At 47.2% G+C, this 16318-nt stretch overlaps 1 long non-coding RNA gene across 2 annotated transcripts in view; it reads right to left on the bottom strand.

The window, feature by feature from the left end:
* Positions 1–16318, bottom strand: part of LOC142071072 (uncharacterized) — a 146353-nt gene that overhangs the window by 120986 nt on the left and 9049 nt on the right. For both annotated transcript variants that reach the window (XR_012667021.1, XR_012667020.1), the window contains exon 2: positions 14467–14570. This is a non-coding gene — a long non-coding RNA (uncharacterized LOC142071072). The remainder of the gene's footprint in view (positions 1–14466; positions 14571–16318) is intronic.

Consider the following 16318-nt stretch of genomic DNA (forward strand, 5'->3'; position numbering starts at 1 on the left):
TAGCTGCACCTCTGTCCTCTTTCTGGTCTCTCAGAGTTCATTCGCATGTCTGGCTTTGTAACTTTACCTTACCCAGCATGGAATTCTGCAATTCTCTCAACTTTTAGATCAGGTGCTGGGTTGCAGTAGTGCCCTGTATATCAGCTGGGTTTTTCCAGCAGGTCTGACTGAGTTCAGGTACCTAAGGTTCCTCTCTTCTGGAGTCTGTGACCAGTGCTGTACAGTACAGCTGGCCAGGAATTTTCTGTCAGAATGATTTTCCTTCAGACAATTATTCTGAGCTCCACAGCTCCCCTGCAGCCTGTCAGGCAGGTTGCTGCACAGCCAGGGCTACCAGAGTCCCCAACTCCTTGGCAGCCATCCAGGTGGGCAGCTGAGAATTCTGGGCAATGTATTTAAACTTGGAAACATCAAGATGTTCCCCACTGCAGGAACATTTTCATGTTTCCAAAATAAATTACTGCATCATTTCAGTTCCATGACAAATTCAGTTGTTGGTTTTCCTGAAAACTTTAAATTTTTTTTGTGGGAATGAAATTGTTTTCCTGACAGCTCTAGGATACACTGACGAAAAAGCATTTAAGAAGAAAAGCATTGTTTTCAATAGTTGGAACAAAGTAGTTAGAGAAAAAATATTTTAAAATAACAAACATGACTATCTTACTACCCCTATGGTAAGCTAGACAGGCCAAACTTCTTCAGACACTCCAGTGAACGCCTGCCTCAGTCTGGTTCCCCCAAACAACTCCCCCCACCTCTTGAGAGAGGATCCCTTTTAATCCTGCCAGAGTTCCTTTGTTCTTGTGAATTGTCAGGCTTTCACCCTTCTCTTCCAAACTAGTCTTTTAGGCTCGGAAGGAGATCAAGACAGCATCCTCAGAGCCAAGGGTCCAGGCACTGTCTCTTAACAACTCTCAAGTGTTTGCTAAGGTGTGGCATATCTTGAGCCATTATTTTCCATTTTGCTTGTTTGTCCTGACAGCCCCCTAATAAATGAAACCATTATATTCATAGAGCAAACATCCCCCTAGCCAGGTCAACATGCAATGTTCGTAAATTATTACAGAGCCACTCCATTTCTGTCACAACCTCATATGTCAAAAAAATATTAAATCACAAGGGAATTGCGAAGGTTTTCTTACTCCCATATTAGCTAGAATAATGTCAGACAGGGCCAAGTCTAGTTTGACATTTTTATGTCTTTAAAGAAAGCATTACTTGGAGGCTGGTTAGATTCCAACTAGCGTTAATGTCAATGACTGGTCCGAGTAACAAAAATAAGAAATGTATGTGCTAAGTTGAAACTCTATTGTTCACCTACCAAGTGAATATTACCCATGTATGTCAGTACATATGGTATGCAAGATGATCTGAAATGTGACTACTTCCCCTATCCAGACACAGTGGAGTTGGTTAAGAAGAACATTCCATCTTTTAATATTGAATTGTCTTGCTTTTGTAGTCTAAAGTCAGACCCCTGCAGTTATAGAACATGGAGGTGATGGTTTCATGATTTAAGAGCACTGGAACGATAAGTTCAAACATGGAACAGCTAATTCAGCTACTTAAGATTTCTGAGATAAAATGTATTGCAGTTTGAGTCTTTTGGCTTAGATATTAAGAACTGAGGTTTTACCTGCTCCGCTTGGATGCGGAAGACTTGATTTTCATAAAGCTGAAGCCTTAACTTTCTGCACAACGACAATATTTACAAAAGAAAGTCATTTTCATAAAGCTCTTATGGTACTTTTCATAAGGTTGCTCCAGTGACCTAGGCCAAAAATTTCCCCTCCCCAGCATCAGAGGTACCGAAAGGTAGCTGCATTTTTGTGGAGCTGGATGTATATTGTTTGTGAAGTGTTTTGGAACCCTAACCTGTGTTGTGCCATGTTTTGATTATTAAAATTTCTTCAGTGAAAGAGAGGTGTGTATGACTAACTTGGCAAAACAAAAGTAATCTAAAGCATTAAAACAAAAATTATATATTTCCTGACATTGTATGGGTATCTCAGGCTTATAATAAGAAACATCTGATTTTTAATCTGAATTTTAATCAATTTGGTATCAGATCATGTGTTATTTCCAACTAAGTTTTGTGTTGCTGTTGATAGCAATATATATATAATTTAGGAATATGCTGACAAAACCTTATTATATCTTATAATAGCATTTACTTTATTACAAGATCAACAAAGAAAGAAAATATTGATATTTCAATGTAAATTTAGATTTATCCATATTCAGGAATAACTATTTTAGCATTTTCTTCTTTCTGAGATATTGGATTTTCATGAGAGCTTTGCAAAATTTGGATGTATGTCTCTTTTATCTCTATGATTGTTTCACACAAAGTGATATTTTTATGCTATCAGGTAGTATGTTTATGGAAAATTCATCCTAACTTGACAAGTACTGTCAAGTATATTTCTCTTGGAAATTGCCCACAGTGGGGGTTTTTTTTGGTCAAGGATCATTTCACTTTGACAAATTGTAATCACTTCCTGCTAGATTGTGGCATCTACCTTTGGTTTGTCTATTTGCCAGTATTTTACTATTGATGGTGTTGTTTTTAAATCTAAATATAATATATTTTTTAAAATCCTGTTTTTAAAAACAAAAGCTCAAACTTCTGGTACTGTGGTTAAACTTTGTATACACAATTTTAGCCCTGAGTGAATTTGTATAGCTGTGTTTAATCCCTTTGAGAAAGAGGATGAGTCTATTGCACAGGTGCTACCAGACCACATTACATAATGGACATAAACTGTGTGATGATTTGCATAAATGCAGTTCTCAGCTGAACTGGTTCCTGCTTAGATTTTAGGCAGGGAAAACAAGGATGCTGCAGAACACAATAAAGAATCTTACAAACAGTCCTTACAACAACAACCAGGGCAGTGGCAGCTTAAAAGATCAGCCTGGTCTGGCCAGATGCCCATGATGCCATGACACTACTGAACCACTGCAATAGGAGTATTTTATGGCCTGCCACTAAGGAGACTGACTGGTTTCTTTCTGAATATTAATTGTTTTATTATAATGTTAAACTTTTTTTTAAATCTGTGATTAAATTCCTGTACAGTACTGTGCCACCACGTTTAAGTAAACTACATTTTCAACTATTCAGAGAGTTTCTCTATCATGTGTCTAAGAAGGGTCTAGGAGACTTCTTAGTAGGAGATTAAAACTTCCCTTATCCACCATGCTATGGCAATGACACCATGTCACCTATGGAAACTATTGGGAGCCTCTTGGTGTGACTGGCAAGAGAGGCCACTAATAGGGGCTTCTCCATGTCCATCAGTTGGGTTAAACTGGGGAGCTGTCAGGTCAAGAATACCCAAGTATGCCACTCTAAAGGAAGTCCAGTAGTTAGGGCACAAGTCTAGGGCTTGGGAGACCTGGATTAAATTCCTTGCTCTGCTACAGACTTCATGTGAGAGGTTGGTCTCATAGATGCTTAGTGTCACTATGCCTCAGTTACCCATCTATAAACCTTGCAGGATGTTGTTAGGATAAATACAGTGAAGAGCGTGAGGTGCTCAGATACTAGAGTAATGGAGGCTTGATAACGTGTCTAAGATAGACACCGACAGACCTGATCACAGCTGCCAGGAGCAGATGGGACAGACCAGATCCATCTGGACAGACATTTGAGTTTGTGGGGGAAAAGGGGAGACCCCTCTTTAAGAGACCAACCTTGAGCTGTTTTATAAAATAACATTCATGCAGGAAGGTAAGTTGAGTCTGTACTCAAACTGCTTCTTATTGTGACATTTGAGTGACAACACTATCCTCCTGAACAACCTGCAGGTCCAGAGGAAGGGACTGCGAAATTTGATGGGGGGGGGGGAACAGTATTGATGAAGACAATTAAAATTCCAAAATGGCATAAAGCAGGGGTATTTAAGTGATTAGAAACTATGAGTGCTATAGAAACACAGACATGTAAGATAGGAAGTGTAAAAGAAAGACAGACATTTCGTGGTGGAGAATGGAGTAGGAGAGGCAGATATTAGGAAAAAATATGATCTCCGCTTCTGAAGCTTGGGGTCATGTGAAGTTTTTGGAGTCACAAGAAGGTATCAGTTTGAAGATTATAAGGCCAAAAGGTTTAGGATACGTCTGGAGAACAAGTAGCAGCATTAGTACTACCATCTACAATGCTTTCCTTTCAAATAAAACTTTTTGGCTTATTGCCAAACAGCCCATTGTTTATTACCAATTATTTTATTTTACTTTATTGCCAAACATCTGTGGTTATAGCTGAAGTGGCTGGAGGGTTAACACCAATTGCTCTGTGCAGGGGGTAATCAAGTGGCCAACACATAGTCCCTTCATTTACAATATAGCAGAAAAATCATGTAACATTATAAAAAGGGATGTTCTATGATGTATACACACTTCTCCCAAGAGCATTATCTGACTGTTTTGAGGAAGCTAAAGGCCTTTCCCATAATAAAATTAATTCATTTCTGCTTTTACACTGATTCTCAAGAATAATTATAAAGACAGCCTCCCAATGCCAGTTTCAAGTGTGTTAAGTTTTCAGAAGTATTTTTTTTAATTGAATCATGATTAATAGCAGCCACAGGCTAGTCATACCAAAAAGGCAAGTTCTCACATTCTGTGATGATAAAGCATTTCATCAGTTTGGAAGAAAGAAAAGAACTACTACCCACAGAGTTGCCACATCACATTATCTGTGCGTTGCTGAACGTTCAAAATCCCACAGCATCCCCAACAGTGATGCGTTACACAAAACAACATTAGAAGTCATTGAAGTGTCAGACAGTGATTTCATCGTGTGTCAGGCCTCCTACTAAAAAAAAAGTGATTCATCTTTTCAGTGCTGACACCTCAAAGAGTTATTAAGGAAGAAAAGAAATTCATAAACTTTAAATTGAGAAGTGTACTGATATTTTACTCCCAGATAAAGAAAGGGTTATGCAGGTAGTTAGAATGTAGTGGATTCCTCATAGTATTAACCCTTTGTTCTTTTAAAGTATAGTTCTAACTTTGAAAAGTGACTCTAAAAAAGCAGCATCAAGGGGTTTATTGAGATGTTTATTACATCTCAGTGGCTTCCAGATCAATTGTGCTCAATTTACAAGTAAAGATATAGTGTTTTTTGTTTTTTTTTAAACCACCAGCCTTGAAACTCAAATTGGAATGGGAGAGTCAGGCTGTGTTTTCTGGTTTGTGTACTACCACCAGTAATAAAGATTATGTAGGTCAAAGTCAGCCCTTACAATCTATTCATTGATTACAATCCAACCCCCACTGAAGGCAATAGGAGCCTTACCACTGATTTTAATGGAAACTGGATTGGGAGAGAATTTGACCTCCTAATATGAATTACATAACCTTTCTTTGGTGTTGCATGAGCCAGAACAGAATGCATCTCACCTCCATCTCCCATTTAATACTCACTCTGCAGTGTTAACAGGACTAAAAAATAAGTCAAACTTATTTTTGTTGGGAGAAAGGAGCCTGGATATACACAGAGGAAAGTTTTTAACAGGAGTTTAAAAAGGAGTTTAACAGGATGGTACCATTTTTACCTAGTCACTTTTTCTTATCGTAACTGCACTTTACAGGTAAAGTGACTCATTTATAAAATTCTTTTAAAATTTAAATTCGGTCAAGCTATAATGTTATCATCTTTGGGCCTAAAAGTGACACACATCAAGACAAGAATTTTATCCCAACTATTCCTTTTGCTGGAGGGAGAAGAATCAGGTTAGAATGGTAAACTGCCTCTAACACTAGTCATGCTATCAGTAGACTAGATTGGGCTGGCCTGAAAACTGTAGCAAATGCAAGGCCCAAACCCACAGGGTCCAATTCAGGTATTTATCTTGCTGGTGCCTTGATCCGAATGTGAATTCCAGAGATAATACTGTGTTGAATTTAATAGTTGAAGAAAATAAAGTATAAAAGATAATTACCCAAGTTCATATAATAAACCTGTCTGTTCATATTGCATTCCTCCACACAATTTCAATAGTATTAATTGGGCCATCTTGAGTATAAATGAGGTCCAGTCTCTCCATCATTTCTGATTTAGCATGACCTCTTCACTTGGAGCAGTGGAATGTAAGATGTAATATAAGCCAATGAGGATTTGTATTTAGGAACATTTGCATGGCTTTAGGGTAGAATGAAAGGATGATCAAAAAGAAAATAGCTAATGCTTAAAACACTTTACCATAAAATCATATTCTCTTTCCCCCATGTTAAATCAGGTAGAAAGTATGATAACATTAAAGCCTGATCTAATTTAAATAGATTATTTTCTTGCAAATGTTACAACAATTATATCTATCATTTGCCCCCTCTTCTGCACATAGTCTTAATACTCCATTATATCTAGGTACAAAAAAACATTAAAAGGTAAAATGTTATTTTGCAACAGTTGGTAAAAGTTGCTCTGAAATCATTATGGGAGTTTGCACAGCAAACAAAATTCTCATGAATGAGTGGGGTTCCATCCACCGCCTCCACTGCCAGCCTAGGGTTCCGTCCACCGGCCCCGCTGCCTATCTAAGGTTCCGTCCACCGGCCCCGTAAACGTAAAATGTATCAGTGGCACATGAAACCTTAAATTACAGTGAATAAATGAAGACTTAGCATACCACTTCTGAAAGGTTGCCAACCCCTGGTGTAGAGAATTCCAATATTTAACACGTCTCCACATTCACACATTTCCCTACAGGAGTACTAATCCCTTTTGGGGGGGGATAGTTCAAGATTTATTATTTGTATTGTAGTGGTGCAAAATAAGCAGGACCTCACTGTGGTAGGCACCGTACAAACATAGAACAAAGATGGTCCCTGACCTGGAAGCCTTACAATCTAAAATTAGCTGATCTGAATTTTCAAAACCATTCTCTATGGTATGCAAGCGGAGTCATTTCATGGCACAGATAGGTAAACTGACATATTATTTTTACGATCACATATCTTATTACTGGATATATAACTAGGTTACAAGGACAGGTATTTTTAAAATTTACAGGTCATAGTGGAAAGTAGGGTTTTTAATCCGAGTTTCAAGATGACTTTTTAAATTAAATAGAACACAAATATTTGTTCTAAAAACATGGCTATGGAGCAAATGCTGTGTCATCCTGCTCTCTCAGTTGCAGAGGGCTGTGACTACAGCAGAACTGATGCAGTTCCACTGAACAGAGGAAGAGGTAGAATGCCAGAAGTCTGCACATGGGCCTGCAGAGCTGCGCATTTAAAAGCGACCCCAAATCAAGAATAATCTGATCAGTACGCTACACTCATCTCTTCATGATGAGACGACTTGAAAAAACAAGTTTCTATTGTGAATGGTTATCCATCTACAGACTTAAAACAAAACAATTTTAAAAAATGGGGTTACTCTTATGCTGCATTCCCCATAAGACAATAGTAGAGAACCATTGTCACAGGCATCAGAGAGAGAGAGAGCGCACGCATGCAAACGATCTAGTCTAGTGGCCAAGTAAAGAGAAGGAATGGAGTTTGCTGTTGGGCAGAAAGGAGCTGGAACCACTGTGGCCTTGAAAGAAAGCAAACAGCATCTTTCAAAGATAACTATTTGTTCATAGATTGCACAGCAGAAGACATCATGTAATCTGGCTGGCTAGCATCCTTTACCAAGTGTGACAAAGTTCCTGCTCTACCTTGGCAGGTCTTGCACTTATTGGCAGATTTGCTTGCCTTGGAGCTTCACAGCAGCCCTCAGCTTGGCCATTTTTCTGAATTCACAGTCCAAGTTGACTCCTCTTGTGTCTGAGGAGAGGTTGGGAGGTTTGCAGGGGGAACCCAGGCACACCCTCTACTCCGGGTTCCTGCCCAAGGCCCTGTGGAATGCAGTTGTCTAGAGTGCTTCCTAGAACAGCTGTGCAACAGCTACAACTTCCGGGGCTACTTCCCCATGGCCTCCTCCCAACACCTTCTTTATCCTCACCATAGGACCTTCCTCCTGGGGTCTGATAATGCTTGTACTCCTCAGTCCTCCAACAGTCCATGTTCTCACTCCTAGTACCTCTTACTCCCAGCTCCTGCTTCTCTCTCACACACACCACAAACTGAAGTGAGCTCCTTTTTAAAATCCAGGTGCCCTGATTAGCCTGCCTTAATTGATTCTAGCAGCTTCTTGATTGGCTGCAGGTGTTCTAATCAGCCTGTCTTAATTGGCTCCAGAAGGTTCCTGATTGTTGTGAAACCTTCCCTGTTATCTTAGCCAGGGAAAAGGGACCTGGTTAATCGGGGACTAATAACTCTCCCTTTAATTGCTCTCCTGTAGGCCTCTGGCCTGGAGGGAGAGAGCTGCTTCTCCTGCTCCTGCAGGCTCTCCCTGCTGCTCCAGCTGCTCCCCTGGCTGGGTCAGACACCATCCCTGTTCTCTGCTACCTGGTTGCTAGACCCCCCCCACCTTTGGGTGCTGCTACTACTCCAACTGCAGCCCCTTGGGGGGGGAGGTGCCTGCTGGCCTGTTCCCCAGAAGGGGGGAGTGAGGGGCCCCAGCTGTTGCTGTTGTGGATACCACCACCTGAGAGGGGTCCTTTCTGCCTGCCTGGACCACCACCTGAAGTTCCTGGAGCTGCTGAAGCCCTGAGGAGGAGAAGAAGAGGACCATCTACCGGTAGGGGAGCACCAAGAGACTTTGCAGACCACTGTGGAGGGGGCCTTAAGACTGAGTATCTTTCAAACTGTGCTCTTGTGGTGGGGGTCTTGACTGTGTTTGTAGGGACACAGGGGGTGTGGTGTGGAGCTACCCTCCGATCCATCTGTATGTCCTCCCCAACTCCCATCACTACCACCACCGCTGCCCCCTCCACCACCCCCACTGGCTGTTTACTATCTGCCTCCGCTCCTGCTTGTGGACTCAGCTGCTTGCTTGGCTTGCCACGCCCTGATTCCACCTTTTAGGCCAGAAGCAGCAGCCAGCCTAAACAGACTTTTTGTGCAAGCGCATGTGCCCCCCCCCCCGGACTGCCCACCTCACAGCTTTTTCCCCTTGCTACCTGCCCCCTTTGCCCCAGCCCCCTTACTAGCTTCAGTTTGTTTGCCCTGCCCATATTTCCTCTATAGCCTTTGTTTGCTCCGCCCCAGCCTTTGAAGCTAGCCCCTTGGTTTCCCTGCTCTAACTCCAGCCCGCTCAGCCCCTTGCTCCGTGTGCCCATGCCCCCTCCCATGCACTTGTGCCACTCCCCATTTTAGTTTAAACCCTCTTCACTGCACCCCCAATGCTGTTGTATTCCCCCCTCCCTTAGTGCAGCTAGAGGAGCCAGAATTCCACCCCGTGTCGGCGACTGACCCCTAGCCCCTGTTTTGTCCCCTCATCCAGCCCACCCCTTTTGTCGCCATCCTCCCCTGCCCGCAGCCTAGCGGGGAGGAGTGGTCAACCTGCTTTCCCTTTCCCCTTCTCCTTCTGGTGTCTCCCCTTCCCTCCCCACTCACAATGGCGGGGGACGAGACAGGTGGGGCCCCTCCATCAGCCCCAGCTACCCCTCCCCTGCCTGCCCCTCCGTCACCCCCCCAAGCCTCTACCTCCGCTGCTGAACCACCTGCCACCGCACCCACGGTGATCTCCGCTGCTGCCACGTCCCTCCCCCCCTCAGATTCTGGGGAGCCCCCCCAGCCGGCGGGAAAGGCCAGGGGAAGAAGACGGGGAAGGGCCCCGCTAAAAAGACCAGGCCCTCCATGGCAGGGGCTGCTCCCACTGCCGCGGCCCTACCACCGGCCGCGGCGTCCCTCCCTGCTGTTCCCTCCACTAGCTCTGTGGGTGTCCCTCCCCCGGCTCCCAGGGCGTACGCCCAGGTGGCAGCAGCCCCCCCGCCTGCCGCTACCTCATCTCTCCCGCCCACTGCTGCCGCTACCATCTATAGCGGCCGGGGCCCCTTTCCCACCATGACCAGGAAGCACGGCGTCCGTTGCCTCCTGGTGCCCGCCTCGCCCCACGTGGAGACGTACGTGCTGGCGTTGGCGACGGCGGTGGGGCCCACGGCCATTGTGGCGACCTCCAAAATGTACGGAAAGTTCGTCTTATTCTTAGCATCGGAGGCCGCCGTCCAGGAGGTGGCGGAGAAGGGCCTGGCAGAGGGGGTGGTGTTCGTTTCCCTGGAGCCGCTAGAGGACCTGGGCGTCCGCCTGGTCCTGACCTCCGTCCCTCCCTTTCTTCCCAATGCCGCCCTGTTACCTGCCCCCTCCACCCTGGGGAAACCCATCTCTGTCCTGAGCCCTCTCCCATTGGGCTGCAAAGACCCCGCCCTCCATCACGTCCTCTCGTTCTGCCAGCAAGTGCAGCTTCAACTGCTGCTGGCGGCACGTGATGGAGAGGCGCTCGAGGGGTCCTTCCTGGTCCCCTACCAGGGGGCCCATTACCGGGTGCATTACTCTACGGGGGAGGCCCGGTGCTACCTCTGCCAGGCAATGGGGCACATCCGGAGGGACTACCCCTTGGCCCGGCAAGGAGGGGCATCCGGTACCCCTGAGCACAGGCAGGGCACTGGCCCCGTCATCGCCTGCACCCCTAGCTGCCCAGCCCCCATAGCCACCCCTCCTCCTTCCCAGTCTACCACTACTCCCGCTCGGGCCCAAGGGACGCCTCCCCCACTATGCCCAGACAAGCCGGAGAGCCCCGCCCCCGCTGCTTGCAATCTGGTGGGGCCTGTGGAGGAGGGTGCAGCAGGGACACCGCTGGGCATGGGAGAGGGCCCGCCCCAGGGGGAATCCTCCCTCCCTCATGCTGCCTCACCGTTACCCACCCGAGTCCCTGAGCCATCGCCTCTGCCCCCTGACACGACCCCTGCTAGCCAGCCCCCAGATGATGCCATGGAGGGCTGGGCCCTAGTCCAGGGAAAGTGGGGCAAGCGGAAGGCTCGAGCTCCACTCCTCCCATCTGATGCAGAGGCCCTCTGGAAGACCAGGAAGGGCGGCACCGATGCCGAGGCTTCCGCCTTGCCCTCAAGTGTATTCCATCCACCGGTGCCGGCTGGGGAAGACGTGGCAGCACCGGGAAGGTCGTATCTCCCCTCCACGGGAGTCCCTCCCCTCTGAGACCCCCGAGGGAGCCCCTTCTGCCCTGGTACCATCCGAAGCCCCTGTGAGCCCCGAGGCGACCGTCGGGTGCCAGCGGGGAGAACTCCGGGGTGGCAGAAAGCGATCTCCCCTCCATATACGAGGAGATTGAGGCCCTGGGTCTGACCCCGGTCACCCAGGGGAAGGACGACCCTATGCCAGCAGGCCTCGATCTGGGTGACCTCACTCCAGCCCCCCTTTTCCCATGCTCACTCCCCCTAACCATTGCTTCCGCTCCCACCTCCGAGGAGCCCCTGGACTCCTCCATCAACCCGGCTGCAGAGGGCACCCCGCTGACGACCACCGAGCCTGTTCAGGCGACAGCCAGTGCCACGGGGCCGGGACCCGAGCCACCAAGGGCACCCCTCGTGGGTGTGGAGCAAGCGACTTCCTTCCCGGGCAGGGGCCCTACAGAAGATAGTCCACCTCCTGATGCCGTGGACCCACACAAATGAGGGTCATTCTTGTCAGTTGCCAGCTTGTGCAGATCAAGGAGCCTTATTGCCGAAGAAGGGGGACCTCCGCGATTTACGAAATTGTTGTCCCATCTCACTCCTCAGCACGGTCTACAAAAGTCGTGGCAAAAGCAATCTTGCTGCGGCTAGGGTCCGTGCTGGCGGACGTGGTCCACCCAGACCTACGCTGTCCCAGGCCGCAGCATTTTTGACAACCTATATCTGGTCCGGGACCTTTTGGAACTCGGGTGTAGGGATGGTCTGTCGTTCGCTCCCTTGGATCAAGAGAAGGCGTTCGACATGGTGGATCATGGGTATCTCCTGAACACTCTGCGAGCATTTGCCTTCAAACCCCAGTTTATGGGTTTTCTCTGGGAGCTGTACACCTCCGCAGAGTGTCTGGTCAGGCTCAACTGGACCCTGACCGAACCGGTCAGCTTTGGGTGAGGAGTATGGCAGGGGGGCCCCCTCTCAGGCCAGCTGTATGCTCTGGCGATCGAGCCCTTCCTCTGTCTCCTCCACAGGAGGTTGGCGGGGTTGGTGCTGTGGGAGCCGGAGCTGTGGCTGGTCCTGTTGGCGTACGCGTACGCCGTGCTTCTCGTGGTCCAGGACCTGGGCGACTTGGCCATCTATTCGGCAGCCTCCTCCGCCCAGGTCAACTGGGTCAAGAGCTCTGGCCTGGTGGTCGGGGACGGCTGGCAGGCGAGCTCCCTCCCACCTGTGCTTCAGGCCATCCGGTAGAGCGCGGGTCCGCTGCTCTATCTTGGCGTTTACCTTTCTGCCACGCATCCCTCTCCACCAGAGAACTTTTTAGATTTAGAGGGTGGGGTGATAGAGTGGCTCCGGAAATGGACAGGACTACTCCGGTGCCTCTCCCTTCAAGGGAGAGCGCCGGTGCTTAATCAACTAGTCCTGTCCATGTTCTGGTACCGGCTCAACACTCTGGTCCCAGTCCTGGGTTTCCTGGCCAACATCTGGACATCGATTCTGGAGTTCTTTTGGTCAGGACTGCACTAGGTCCCTGCAGGGGTTCTCCATCTACCCCTGGAGGAGGGAGGGCAGGGCCTGAGATGTCTGCACATTCAGGTCCATGTCTTCCGCCTCCAGGCCCTGCAGAGGCTCCTTTATGGTGCAGGTTGTCCGGCGTGGAGCATATTGGTGCACGCCTTCCTGCATCGCTTCCGAGGGCTCCGGATACGACCGGCAGCTCCTTTATCTCCATCCAAGAGGTCTTCCGTGAGACCTCTGTGTTGCCGGTCTTCTACCAGGACCTCCTCCGGACCTGGAAACTGCTTTCAACGACCAGGTCCGTGGCGGCCACTGTGGGAGCAGATCTCCTCACAGAGCCCCTGCTACACAATCCCCAACTCCGTGTGCAGGTGGCAGAGTCCCGCTCGGTGCGCCAGAGGTTGGTCCTGGCGGAAGTCACGAGGGTTGGAGACCTCCTGGACTACGACCGAAGAGACTGGCTGGATCCCCTGATGCTCGCTCGGCGCATGGGGCTCTCTAGCCCTCGTACCCCCCGGCGCGTACTTCAGGAGGTTAAGGCCGCCTTGACCCCCGATGCTCGGGCTTATGTCAACCGAGCCTTGCGCGAGGGCGTACCCCACCCATCCTCTACCCCAGGCCCGCCAGACCTTTCCATTGGGTCCCTACCCTGCCGATCCAAACAAACCCCTCACCCTTTCACTGCAAGCTGGCTGCATGAACTGCAGCCAGTCAGTTTTCAAATCACACCACGGAATTATTTATAAACACTCACGCTTCACACCCTTCACGCCCACACCCTGGTGTCCCGCCCCGATACAAAGTGGCGGGACCTCCTGCCACCCTTGGAGGGTGAGCAACCTCGGTGGGCCAGCCTGTATTCCACCTTGGTCCCGAGGCCCGTCAGGGACATGAGTTGGCGGCTCCTTCACGGAGCTGTGAGCACGGGCGTGTTTCTGACATGGTTTACCCCCATCCTGGATACTTGCCCTTTTTGTAATGTGAGGGAAACCCTGGCGCACGTATATCTAGAGTGTGCCAGATTGCAGCCCCTTTTCCGGCTCCTCACCTATACTTTATTACACTTTTGTTTGCACTTTTCCCCTCCCCTTCTTATTTATACGCTCCCTCTCCATGGCCCCACAAAGTCACGGGATCTCCTGGTCAACCTCCTCCTGGCCCTAGCTAAAATGGCCATCTATAAAACCAGAGTGAGGAAGCTGGTCGATGGAGTCTCCTATGACTGTGGGGCCTATTTCCGATCCTCTGTCCGTTCACGTATCTGGGCAGAGTTCCTCTGGGCGGTGTCCACTGACTCCCTTGACGCCATTGAGGAGCAGTGGGTGCTGTCTGGGGTTCTCTGCTCGGAGTCCCCATCCGGTTCCCTTCGTTTGACCCTTCGACCACATGTTCCTGTTATTTCATTAGTTGTCCCCCCTATTTATTTGGTGTCCAGGTCCTGTGGATCCCCCTCTTAGGTTGGGGGGGATCCTTTAGCACTTCCCAGATCCCAATAGGATTACTCTCCTATAGCCATCTGGCCCAACCCTGTCACACAAGGTACTGAGTAGAGTGCCTTTTTGGCACATTGTGTCTGCACCAGTGAAGGAAGCAAGTCTGAAACTATACCCAAATCCCTCAAAACGTTATAATTGTTCTGCTGTGACTTTGCTGGGCTGGCCTTCTCTCTTTTGTTTTAATTTTCATTTGGCTTTCATTGCTACCTTCTTATGCCCAATATCCTAGTCTACACCACTTGATAGTGAAGATTCAAATTTATTTTAAAGAGGATCTCTGTGCCAGCCTATATTTTACAATCAGTGAACAAGCTCAAGGAAGCAAGGTTCCTAAAATATCCAGACATTTTTATATTTTCACCCTTTCTTCAGTAAAGCATTTCAGAAAATAAGTCTTACCGATTCTCGTAAAACTTGAAAGTGCTAACCTGAATATCTTGATAGCAGCAGATAATGTCCTCAGAAGCAGCTGGACTCTCACCTTAGCCTCTGACACTGAGGCACTGCATCAGCATCAACTGTGTTTTAATACCTTAACGTGACAGAAGAAATAACATGAGCTGAACAAAAATTATAGTTTGATTTCTAGCAAAATAAATTTGAGTGCATTATCAACAGACATTTTAAAAACCATACATACAAGTGGATAGCAATCACAAAGGCTCTTAAGCAAAGTAAACAGTCATGGGATAAGAGGGAAGGGTCTCTCAGGGACTCGTAACTGGCTAAAAGATAGGAAACAAAGGGTAGAAATAAATGGCCAGTTCTCAGAATGGAGAGAGGTAAATAATGGTGTTCCCCAGGTGTCCATACTGGGCCCAGTCCTATATATCATATTCATAAATGATCTGGTAAAAGAGGTAAACAATGAGGTGTCAAAATATATAGATGATACAAAATTACTGGGGATAGTTATGTCCCAGGCAGACTGCAAAGAGCTACAAAAGGATCTCTCAAAACTGGGTGACTGGGCAACAAAATGGCAGATGAAATTCAGTGTTGATAAATGCAACGTAATGCTCATTGGAAAGCATAATCCCAACTATACATATAAAATCATGGCGTCTAAATTAGCTGTTACCACTCAAGAAAGAGATCTTGGAGTCATTGTGGATAGTTCTCTGAAAAATCTACTCAATGTGTAGTGGCAGTCAAAAAAGCGAACAGAATGTTGGGAATCATTAAGAAAGGGATAGATAATAAGACAGAAAATATCATATTGCCTCTATATAATCCATGGTACGCCCACATCTTGAATACTGCGTGCAGATGTGGTCCCTTCATCTCAAAAGAGATATATTGGAAAAGGTTCAGAAAAGGGCAACAAAAATTATTAGGGGTATGGAATGGCTGCCGTATAAGGAAAAATTAATAAGACTGGGACTTTTCAGGTTGGAAAAGAGACTACTTTCAGGGGATATGATAGAGGTCTATAAAATCATGACTGGTGTGGAGAAAGTAAATAAGGAAGTATTTATTTCTTCTCATAACACAAGAACTAGAGGCCACCAAATGAAATTAATAGGCAGCAGGTTTAAAACAAACAAAAGGAAGTATTTTTTCATACAACGCACAGTCAACCTGTGGAACTCGTAGCCAGAGGATGTTGTGAAGGCCAAGACTATAACAGGGTTCAAAAACAAACTAGATAAATTAATGGAGGATAGGTCCATCAATGGCTATTAGCCAGGACGGGCAGGGATGGTGTGCCTAGCCTCTGTTTGCCAGAAGCTGAGAATGGGCGACAGGGGATGGATCACTTGATGATTACCTGTTCTGTTCATTCTTTCTGGGGCACGTGGCATTGGCCCCTGTTGGAAGACAGAATACTGGGCTAGATGGAGTTTTGGTCTGATTCAGTATGGCTGTTCTTATGTAAGCCAGTACATTTAAGAGTTTGGTTAATGTAATGGAAACTGCCATTGGTATGTATTATAATCAGGTATCAGCGGCAAAAGTTAAACTTACACCCAAGTTTACAGACCACAGGAGCTAAGTACATATTAACAAGATCAATGCTTTCCTTACATCATTTACATGTAGACCCTGATCCCTACCTATCAATTCCCAACTTAATGTCTTGATCCTGCTAGGTGTTGAACTCCCTCAATTCCCAATGAAGTTAATGGGAGCTGAGGGTGTTCAGCACCTGGCAGCATCAGGCCTTAAATGAGCAGCTGACACAAACAATTCCTTGTTTGGCAAACCTCACGATGACTAAAACAGCCATTTGTTCCATTTGGTCTTTTCAACAGAAGCCCCCACAATCTGAGTGTACAG

This window comes from Caretta caretta, chromosome 2 (genome assembly GCF_965140235.1).
Source record: "Caretta caretta isolate rCarCar2 chromosome 2, rCarCar1.hap1, whole genome shotgun sequence".
NCBI lineage: Eukaryota > Metazoa > Chordata > Testudines > Cheloniidae > Caretta > Caretta caretta.